General features: G+C 41.8%; 1 long non-coding RNA gene across 1 annotated transcript; it reads right to left on the reverse strand.

The window, feature by feature from the left end:
* Positions 1-9,074: 9,074 nt before the first annotated feature.
* Positions 9,075-10,170, reverse strand: LOC118420257. Its single transcript, XR_004831718.1, has 2 exons — positions 9,725-10,170; positions 9,075-9,264 (listed from the first exon to the last, which is right to left on the reverse strand). It is a non-coding gene; the product is annotated as an uncharacterized LOC118420257 (long non-coding RNA).
* Between the last annotated feature and the right edge of the window lie 377 nt (positions 10,171-10,547).

Raw genomic sequence — 10,547 nt, forward strand, 5'->3', positions numbered from 1 at the left:
TCCACATAGACCCCTGAGTGGTCATCTTGAGCAGTTTTGACAGTATGACTGTCATCTCCTTATCTCCAAGCACATTCCCGATGGCATTTAAGATAGTACCAAAGCCGGGCAAGGAGTAAAGCCAGCAAGAGGAGGTTCACCGCCTACTGGAGCCCGTTTGACTCCCTTTGGCCGGCTATACTCCTTGGCCAGCTTCAATACTGTCTTTTATGTCATACCTGTGACGCGAAAACGTTCGATACGGGTGTTCCGGACCGGGCCGTACGTTTCCGTATCGCACAGGTTCGAAAGGCGTATCACACAGGCTCTTTTCGAATAAATCGAACTGTTTCGAGCAGGTCGAATTGGCAATTCGAATACCTGATTCGGACGTTGGAACATTGCTGTTGCAACACTTATTGTTCGAGGGCACCGAATTTGTTCAACTTCTGGCACATTTCGCATCAAAACATGGGTTTTCTCAGGTGGGTATGACATAAATAAAATACAACATGGTGTATTCCGCATCACCCTCGGTTTCAGCCCTCCCGCGGGTCGGATCTCCCTCCGGCCTTCGGGCGATCCGACCCGCGGTCGGGCTGATACCTTGGGCGATACGGAATACACCGTGTTGTATTCTACGTATATATAGCACCGTAGACTTGCTTGGAGACTACGGTAGTCATTTCCGTCTTACTGTGCCACCTGTAGCGGAAGAAATTACTGGAATGCCATGTATCATAGCGGATATTCCAAGCCTTTCCTCTGTTATGTCTTTATGTAATGAATTTACCGTCTGTTGTGACCCACCTGCATTCACTGCTGCTGACTCAATACTGTGACTAGCGTCGGAATGTTGTTGGTAAACATTGTTCGCATGTGGAGTGTGTACCGACTCATACTCTCCACGCATTGGTTGATGGGGAAAATCAATACATTTTTCTTATATGCCGTCTTTTTCTGTTGGTGGGGCTACCTGACAGAAAAACACGGCATGTAAGAAAAAGATGACATGTAAGAAAAAGACGACATGTAAGAAAAAGACGACATGTAAGAAAAAGGTCGCCATCAACATTTGGGGCATCTTAATAAACTCAATAAACCATCAATCATCATCCTCTAGATCTGCTAGGAGAGTACACTAGACCACATTCATTCACTGTGTATTGCTGAATGTACACATAGAAACAAAGCTATTAGTATTAAGAAATTGTCCTTCCTTCTATACTTAATCATACTTGTTAGTATGTCATACTGATATCATAGGCAGAATAAATGTACTTGCCTTTCAAATTGTGTTTACTTTACTTTACCATTCAAACAGGTATCCCCCACTGACCATGAACCCACATACAATGCACTTACACAAACACAGCTAATTGTGATCCTAATGTCATATTAAAACACAGAAACATTTTGCCCCAGGCAAACATTAAAAGTAAAGGCAGCATAAAACAGGAAACAAAGGTTGATTAACTCCATCATGGGATATCATATAATGCATATCAAAACACAAAATATATTAATTTGTGCCAACTTGTAAAATTAATGACGCAAAGCACGCAAAATGACATCTATTGATGAAAGAAAAATAATAACAGCAGTAACATGGGAAATAAAGTCCACCCTTTATTAAAAAAACTTGTACGTTTTTTCCTGGTGTGTATATTTGACAGTGTTCTCTTTAGCCATGACGTGACAGCCGCTTTTATGCTCCATCTGTCTCCTTACTCAAGTTCTGATGAACGGAAAATTCCCAAAGGATTGTTAGTGTTGACAATGTTATAACATTGCTAATGGAAACAAAGTATGAAGTTTTATATATAACCCAGCTGTAATCTAAAATGACAAAAAAGGTGACTTGTGTATGTAGAAACCTTCTTGATGTACTGAATAAAAACTTTTTTTAAAGAAAGGACATGGTGTGCAAAATTTCTACCTTCATGTATCCATAAAAATTACAACATGCATGCACACATTTAGAAAACAGCCTAGAGAGAGAGTCTAAGAGGTGAGAGAAAGAGATTGAGTGACAGAAAGATAGAGAAAAGAAGAGCAACATGTTTTATGTTGGAGGTGCAGAATAGAAAAGCAAGTGGATAAGTTTTGTCAATGACTAACTAAAGATATAAGATGCTGTCTGAAACGTCTGACCGTTTACAAAACTTACAAAAACGTATCCAGTTGCTTGAGTAACATTTGCATTGTGCATCTTATGTTATAACCTGGAAACCGTCATGAAAAAAGCGGCTCTACGACGGTAATTGATGCCAACATCTCCTGACACTACCTTGAGCCTCTTATAATAAAACAGCCCTGGGAGGATACAGCTGAACAGACAAGGACATATTTCTGTTACCTGGCAGGGAGCCCAGTGATACAGTTAGAGATGACAGCGCAGTGGAGTATGACTTATCCTCCTCTGTTGAGCACTTTGTCACAGTGATGTGGCTTGTGGAGACATGTTTATACAGATTTTCCCACACAGCCGCAGCCTTGCCCTTCATGATAGGGTCCCTTTATGTGTCTAGGCGGTGAAATCGTTCACTTTAGTAAGTCATTGACCGCCTCAGTGACTTTTGAGAGATTTCACACCATAAAATGCACTGACCCAATACAAGTTACTAATACTACAACTTGAGACAGTTGCTCAGTCAAGATGCCGGGAAGTGATGAAGAGAGCCTAGTTACTACTGAGGTAAAAAGGTGGCGTCGTATCGGCGTAACAGGTAGGGTTTGGGGCCCAGAACCCAGAGGTCCTGGGTTCGAATCCTCTGAATTGCCACCAATGTTGTGACCTGGGGAAAGGCATTCAACATGACATTTCTCACTCCACTTGGGTGTAAAAATAGGTACCTGACTACAGTTAGACACTGCAGCACAGTGGAGTATGACTTATCCTTCTCTGTTGAGCACTTTGTCACAGTGATGTGGCTTGTGGAGACGTGTTTATACAGATTTTCCCACACTGCTGCAGCCTTGCCCTTCATGATAGGGTCCCTTTATGTGTCTAGGCGGTGAAATCGTTCACTTTAGTAAGTCATTGACCGCCTCAGTGACTTTTGAGAGATTTCACACCATAAAATGCACTAACCCAATACAAGTTACTAATACTACAACTTGAGACAGTTGCTCAGTCAAGATGCCGGGAAGTGATGAAGAGAGCCTAGTTACTACTGAGGTAAAAAGGTGGCGTCGTAATGGCGTAACAGGTAGGGTTTGGGGCCCAGAACCCAGAGGTCCTGGGTTCGAATCCTCTGATTTGCCACCAATGTTGTGACCTGGGGAAAGGCATTCAACATGACTTTTCTCACTCCACAGGTGTAAAAATAGGTACCTGACTACAGTTAGACACTGCAGCACAGTGGAGTATGACTTATCCTTCTCTGTTGAGCACTTTGTCACAGTGATGTGGCTTGTGGAGACGTGTTTATACAGATTTTCCCACACCGCCGCAGCCTTGCCCTTCAAAATAGGGTCCCTTTATGTGTCTGAGCGGTGAAATCGTTCAATTCAGTAAGTCATTGACCAGTCCTTGACGTTGACTTTGAGACAGATTGCACCATAAAATGCACTCACCCAATTACAAGTTATGGCAACTCAAAAAGTGGCTCAGTCTGGATGCTGAGAAGGGACAGACAGAGCCAGGCGAAAGGTGAAGGTGGCGTGATGTTGGCGTAACTACGTGGGTTTGGGCCCAGGTCCTGGGTTCGAATTCTCTGACACGCCACTATTAAATGTTGTTCCTCACTCCACCCAGGCGTGAAAACGGGTACCTGACTTTGATTGGGGAAGTAAAAGGCGGTGGAAGGACAGGTATATGCTCCACCTTCCAATACCTTGCTCCAGACACAGTGGATAACCCCGGCCACTGCCCTTTACGGCCTCAAAAAGTGCTCTACATTCTTTTATCAGGATATGAACCAAACTTTAGTTAGTAGGAGAAATGTCTAATGTCAAAATGTCTCCCAGAGTCGGTAAGTTCCGTCAAGTTAACCTTTCTAAAGAAATTGAAGATGACATATTAGAAAGAAATAAGTCTGCGCGTTGATGTATACATGTGTATTGTACTTTGGCATGTCTTAAAAGTTTTTAATTTTTCTTGGCAGTTTGGACGTAGTTTGAGTGCTTGACAGAATGTATTTACTTGATCTTTTTAATGCAAGTTCGTGACCTTTATGCTTTCTTCCAATAAACTGATAACAGCTATTTCCCTGTGGTGGGTTGAACAAAATGCGTACTCAGCAAAACCCATTTCTGCCTGCGAAACTGAAAATTGCTCTAACGAAGTCAGGTGGAAGTGTGCTGTTACCATGGAGTCTACAGTGAACGGAAAGCAGCTCCAGATCCGACAATGGTGGTGACATGACGGACGGCCCACACTTAGCGAGACAAAGGGATACAAACGGTTGTGATTGTAGCCAACAAAGGCCGACAATCTGGCCACTCAGTTACGGAAGGACGCAAATTGCCGGTTTTCGCCGGGATAAGTGGCGGACCCACAGGCCGACAAATGCAATAGCGCGCCTAGAGGCTAATTTTCTTGTATCTCTTCCCATTGTCGCCTGTTCCCAGCCAAGGCAAAATGTGCCGCGCAATTTACCACATTGTCACGGTAAGCGCCGTCCCAGATAGCATCGAGAGGCGTTTCACAATAAACGTTTTTTCACAATAGGCGTTTTACAAAGAAACGTTTTGAAAAGGTCGGTCCGCAAATGGATTTTCGGCAAATTTGGCAATTTTCTGAGGCGCTAATATTAAGACATGAAGAAGCGGACCGCAGATTGCTAGTGAAAGTTTCCACCTGGCAGAACTCTGAGGGTGGGTGGAAAATAAAGACATCTCTCAGCACAAGGCGCTACACTTGGGGCATTGGCTGTACCAGTTCACCCAGGAAACGGGTCAGAGGAGTTTCTGTAAACTCAGACTCTGGAAAACTTTACGGGACGCAACTGGAGACCAGGCAGGGTATTTTTAAGACCCGTTTAAGCGTATATATAAGAAAATAATTGAAAAGCCCATAAATTGTGACAAATTCCAGAAGAGAGGAATGTAATAATAATAACTCTATTTCACAACAATTGTACGTCCTTAAACCAAACCTCATATGTATGTATCGGTGAGCGCAATAAGTCTTTTGTTTGACTTTGACTTTATTCAGATCCACTTTTAGCTATTACAACATTTGTATTGTTGACTGTACAGTTACCAGGGCTAGCCCTTAATAATAGCATCTGATCTGACTAGGTGGCATGGGCAGCCCTTGCTTGTCCGCCAAGCAAACCAAATCAAAATAGTACAAATTTTGTCATAACTACAGCTATATAAAGCCAATCTGTCTAATACAGGAGCGTGTAGTAAATGGGCTTTTACGATCATTGGAGGCATTTCTTACGTCTAGATTATGTTTATGGTCCATTTGCGATGCTATTTTAAGTTGTTCCGAAAGACCGCTACCAGCACACACAAATTAATAAGATATGTCAAATGCGCATTACATTTTATCTGCGAAAGAACTACTGTATTTTACATTCACAGTATGTAAGATTTCAAGCGTTCAAGAGTTGCACAACTGGCAGACAGTCAAGTACGCATTACGTCCTATCCGTCAAATGAATAACGTTTGACATAGCGGGTTTGACATGACCTGATATGTATGAGGGAGGTTGTAGGTCACGAAATTGCGCAATTTGCAGCAAACCGAAATGCGACGAAATTCACATTTAGTACAATGTCAAGGAAACAGCGTTTCTTACGATTGATAACAAGACGGGATCCCAGGCTAGTTGACATTCTTCTAAGTCACAAAAAAAAAGATAGCATACTTAAGTTCGCGGGTACTTAAGTTTCGCGTTAGCGGGAAAATGGAGTGTTCGAGATTAGCCTCTACCAGGCTTCGTGGTTTGGCGGTCTAATTGTAGAAATTGGTCAAATAGAGTAAATACAGTACGCTAGGGGAGTCAGCCGGTCGAGTAGGGACATTCTCCAAACCACAGTTTCTACAATTAGACCACCAAACCACGAAGCCTGGTAGAGGCTAGTTCGAGATAGCCGCGAACATTTAACTACGGCGAAGATTTCTGCATCTACTGTAAATCCATTTAAGTTCGCGTAAATTTAATTTTTCCTGTGAAGTGCGCATTACTGTCTATCAAAGGGCATTTCGTCAAATACTAAAGAAAAATTTAGGTCGCGGTGTTAGCAGTCAAGTTCATCGTACATCCAGAGCCTACCCCTTTCCGTCGTTTACCTCCCCAACACAGGGCTGAGTGAGGAATATCGTTTCCCAGGTACAACGTCTAGCCGGGAAGGCAAGTAATCGAACTCGTGACCTCTCGGTCTCATGAACACTAGCCTAGCTACTAGACCATTCGACGCTACATGAAAAGTTATTTTGATGCTCATATCGTGTGACATATTGAAGCAATGGAATTATCAATGGAGACATTGACACGGAGGTTGACTCTCACGTAGCCTGGATACCAGACCCCTGACCCATCTCTATAGTATCTATCGTGCATGGGTCAACTCAGGGGTAGCCTCCATAGCAGGCTCTCTATGGAGGCTAACTCAGGGGGACCTGCTGTAGAATTTCCTTGGGGATATGTTGGCTCTAAAGCCCGGCTGTTGGCTCGAGAGCCGAGGAGTTGGGATGTATACCCTGGGGACAGTCTTGCAAGCCGCATCCAGATTAGCCTGGAGACCAGACCCCAGCCCGATCTCAAAGACATCGGGCTTTGCATCCAGGCTACATCCAGGCTATCACTAGCCTCGATACCAGACCCCAGCCCGATCTCAAAAATATCTATCACACAGGCTAGGCTCTCAGTCTCACGATAACTTTTTTAGCGCTAGACCCGCAGCGGAGCGTGACCAGACGGCCGCCCCAGCCCGACCCGCCGGGTCCCGTGTCTCTCCCCGCTACGCGTCGCTGAGGGGCCGACCTCCGTCCCGTGCAGTTTGATCAATTCTTCAGTTCTATTCTGTGTCGGGCCTGTAATCATGAAAGCTAGTCTCTACCAGACTCCCGCTTGGCGTTATAGTTGAGTAATACGGGGATTTTAGAGGTCTAGTAGTGAACTGACCGGCCGGTGGTAGCCGGATAGACTGCGAAAGACTGACGACTGAAATCCCATGGAAACTTATTTGGTCTTATTTGGCCAAATTCTTCTCTTTTATCATCCAGCTGACATGTCTGCTTTAAGACTACTGTAAAGCCACTTGATCTTAATTCTATTGAAAATATCCTTTGAAGACCCTAAAGTGACAGCAACAAAGAGTTTCGCCCCCCCCGCCAAATTAAGATTTTAGATGAAAAATTAAGAGATAACCAAAATGATGTAACAAGAAAAGAACAGAGAACACAATCATGACAATGTGACAACCGTTGACAATAGCCTTTTACTCCTGCGTTTCGAAGAAAGGAAAAACAACAAATAAAGGCTTTGACGTGACATACACCAATTTTATCTCGTCTCCAGTCTCTTTCAAAGTGACTTCCTGGGTTTTGACAACTTGTTACTTACATGTTCAGGTGTGTGAGCACTGTGGTGTATGATGTATCTTTCTTCATTCATTCATTCATTCATGCACACATTTAGATTATTCGTTCTATCTACCGCCTCTACTTCCTTCCCTTTTCTTTCTTTCTTTCATTCATTGTTCTTTCTTTCATTCATTCATTCATTCATTCATTCATTCTTTCCTTCCTAAGATGGAAGCCTAGTACTTCTACTATTACCTCTCCCTTTTTTCTTTTTGGTTGTTTTTGTCTGTCTTTCTTTGTTTCATATAAAAAGTCAGCATCAATGTGACCATGGTGTTTTCCTAACAATGCCCACCCCGAGCCGTGGTTAGTGGTGCGTACAGTATATAATTTAGATTCCGCACCGGGCCCAGCTTCCGTCCCAGCACGCCCAGGCAGGTGTACACGTGTTTGTGTTTGCACATGCGGGTCGGGCGTCACCAAACCGCTCTGATCGCTCGCCCAGAAACAAAATCAACTTCAAAGTTGTAAATAGGCATGTCACACCAAAATTTTGGTTAAGGTTAAAGTTGCTGAAACTGCTTTCAAATTACAGATCAGATTCTTCTGATTACAATGCTTTTTATTGTGTTGAAATCCGACAATGTTGAAATTTTCTAGAATTTTTCAAAGTTGAAAAGTTGGACGTTTTCATTAGAAGAGGCTTATCTATTAGCCCTATGGGAACAGTTGACCTCGACATGGCACCGAAAATGACAACAAGCACACAGTTATTTACACACTTTTTAATGTATCTTCCAAACGCTTTAACAAATGTTCTTCAAATTTTCAGCACATGAAGATAATGTTACTGGACAGACTATAATATTGTTTTCTCGACATTTTATCATTACTTTGTATTAATTAATCCTAATTAACCCTAATTAATCTACTCATCCACAATAGTACCATTCAATTAATCTGCATTTCTTAAACATGCTACAAGCTTAAGAAAGAACTTCACGTTTCTAATTCAAAGTAAGACTAATCATTAAAAAATGAAGTATTTTTATAGTTTTTATTGATTACAAAATATGCAAATGAGGGTTATTACCCTAAAGTACTTCCAACAAAACATGTAATTGTATCACTTGTCCATATTTGAATTACATATTCCCTGAAATAAAAATAGACAGTGCTAACCTATATTGCATGTTGACGTAAGTACAGGAATGTATCCACACTTTTAGGAACATCAATAAATAATTAAGAATTTATGCTAATTAGCAATATGCTAATGATACATATATGGTGAAAACTATCCACACATTGGCTTTTAATCACATTTATGTTGTAGGCATACTTAAATGGGTTGTACAGATGTAAATTGCATGTTACTTTAAAGAACTTTTAACAATCAAATGCTTAATTAGCAGTTGTCCTAATTAACATCGTAATTAATGACATTAGTAATAGTAATGATGATGAATAGTAAGTGCTAATTAGTATGCATACATGTTTTACCCATTCTAAAAAATAACTGTTTAGTTCAAGTAACTTTCTGATTATTATTAGTAGGTTGCTTTTCTATTCAGTTTCTCTTAACTTAGCTTTTCTTCTTTAAAAATCAAAACAATAACAAAGAATAAGATCAAATAACTTTCAATGTTCGTCACCAATTATTGCAACTCCAAACATGTCGTGTCTAAACTTGATCTGTTGTCTCGGTGTCTGCAGCCTTGTCTCTGGTGAGCAGTTTTGACAAGTCTCTATTTTGCTGTTTCCGCTTATCTGCCCAGGATATGTCCCTTTTGTGTCAACTAGAAAATTAAAAATGATCTCGAAATTAATACCATGCAACTGACAAATTCCGATTGAGCATGGCGATAACGTGTCTGCACGCAACATATTATTTACGATAGTGAAACGTTTTTTTTTTGTTACAAAATATGCCACATCATCGGTTATGAAAGGTATTCTACACAATACATAAAATATACTGCCATTCTGCGGTCAAATAGCGCAGAATTTATGATAATATGTTGAATTTATAGCGCAGACAATGTCCGCGGACGTCCGTGATGTCACGCCCCCCTCCCCCTCCACGGCCGTGCGCGGGCTGCCTAAAAAAACTCTCAAATCGCATCGCTAAAGCCACAAGCCAAACTCGCGTAAATAGAAACAGAAACTACACCATGATGATCGCAATATATCTATATTTGTCACTGTGTATGAACAAAATTGCTAAATTCAAGAAAAATGGCAAAAATATCCACTTACTTTCGGAGGTTTCCCTACTCTGGCCCATAACTTCCGCCAGGAATGACGTAGCAAAATTGTGCAACCACTGGAGTGAACCTTGATCTCTGCCCTTTCACCTGGAATCATTCCCAGAGTTCTCCGATGCACGGCGGCTTGTGGCTTTTGAGTTGAAAATTGCATCTCCGCCGGGCGGCCTTCGAAATAGCGTGCCGCGCGCGCGGCGTCAAAACGGGGCATTTTTCCGGCTGTATCTCCAACTTTTATGATTTTTAGCTCCTTATTATATGGATATTGTCAACTAAAAATCAGATAGTATCGTAGTCAACATTCCATAGATTATAGACAACGATTTTGATTGGCATTATTCAAGCGGTTGATTTTTAAGATTTTCTTAAAAACATTTACGGCCCCGCGGGCCGCTTAGTTCTAATGCGGGAAGGGGGTAGGTTTGACATGCCTATTGTAAAGAACTTCCCTCCATTAGTCGGCGACTTCAATGCTCGTGTATTTCCTGTGACAAAGACTGTTTACAGAGTCTCTACAGACTTCAGGTGTATGGGAACTACAGGGATGTGTACATGTATATAGGAACTACAGGGATGTGTACATGTATATAGGAAACAACTACTCGATCTGCTGATAGTAAAGCAGGCCTGATGACGTATTCAAACCGTGACGCTTCCAAGGACGATATTTTCTCTAAACTTTAACCAGCCCTGTATTTATGTAGAATGCACTTTGAAATATCGCACTAGTAAAATCGCAAAGCTGGACAATAAACATATCTACAAATGTGTCGATGAAGGTTAGACATTCAGTTAATAAGATACGCCCAAAAGCA

The sequence above is a fragment of the Branchiostoma floridae genome, chromosome 7 (genome assembly GCF_000003815.2).
Source record: "Branchiostoma floridae strain S238N-H82 chromosome 7, Bfl_VNyyK, whole genome shotgun sequence".
NCBI lineage: Eukaryota > Metazoa > Chordata > Leptocardii > Amphioxiformes > Branchiostomatidae > Branchiostoma > Branchiostoma floridae.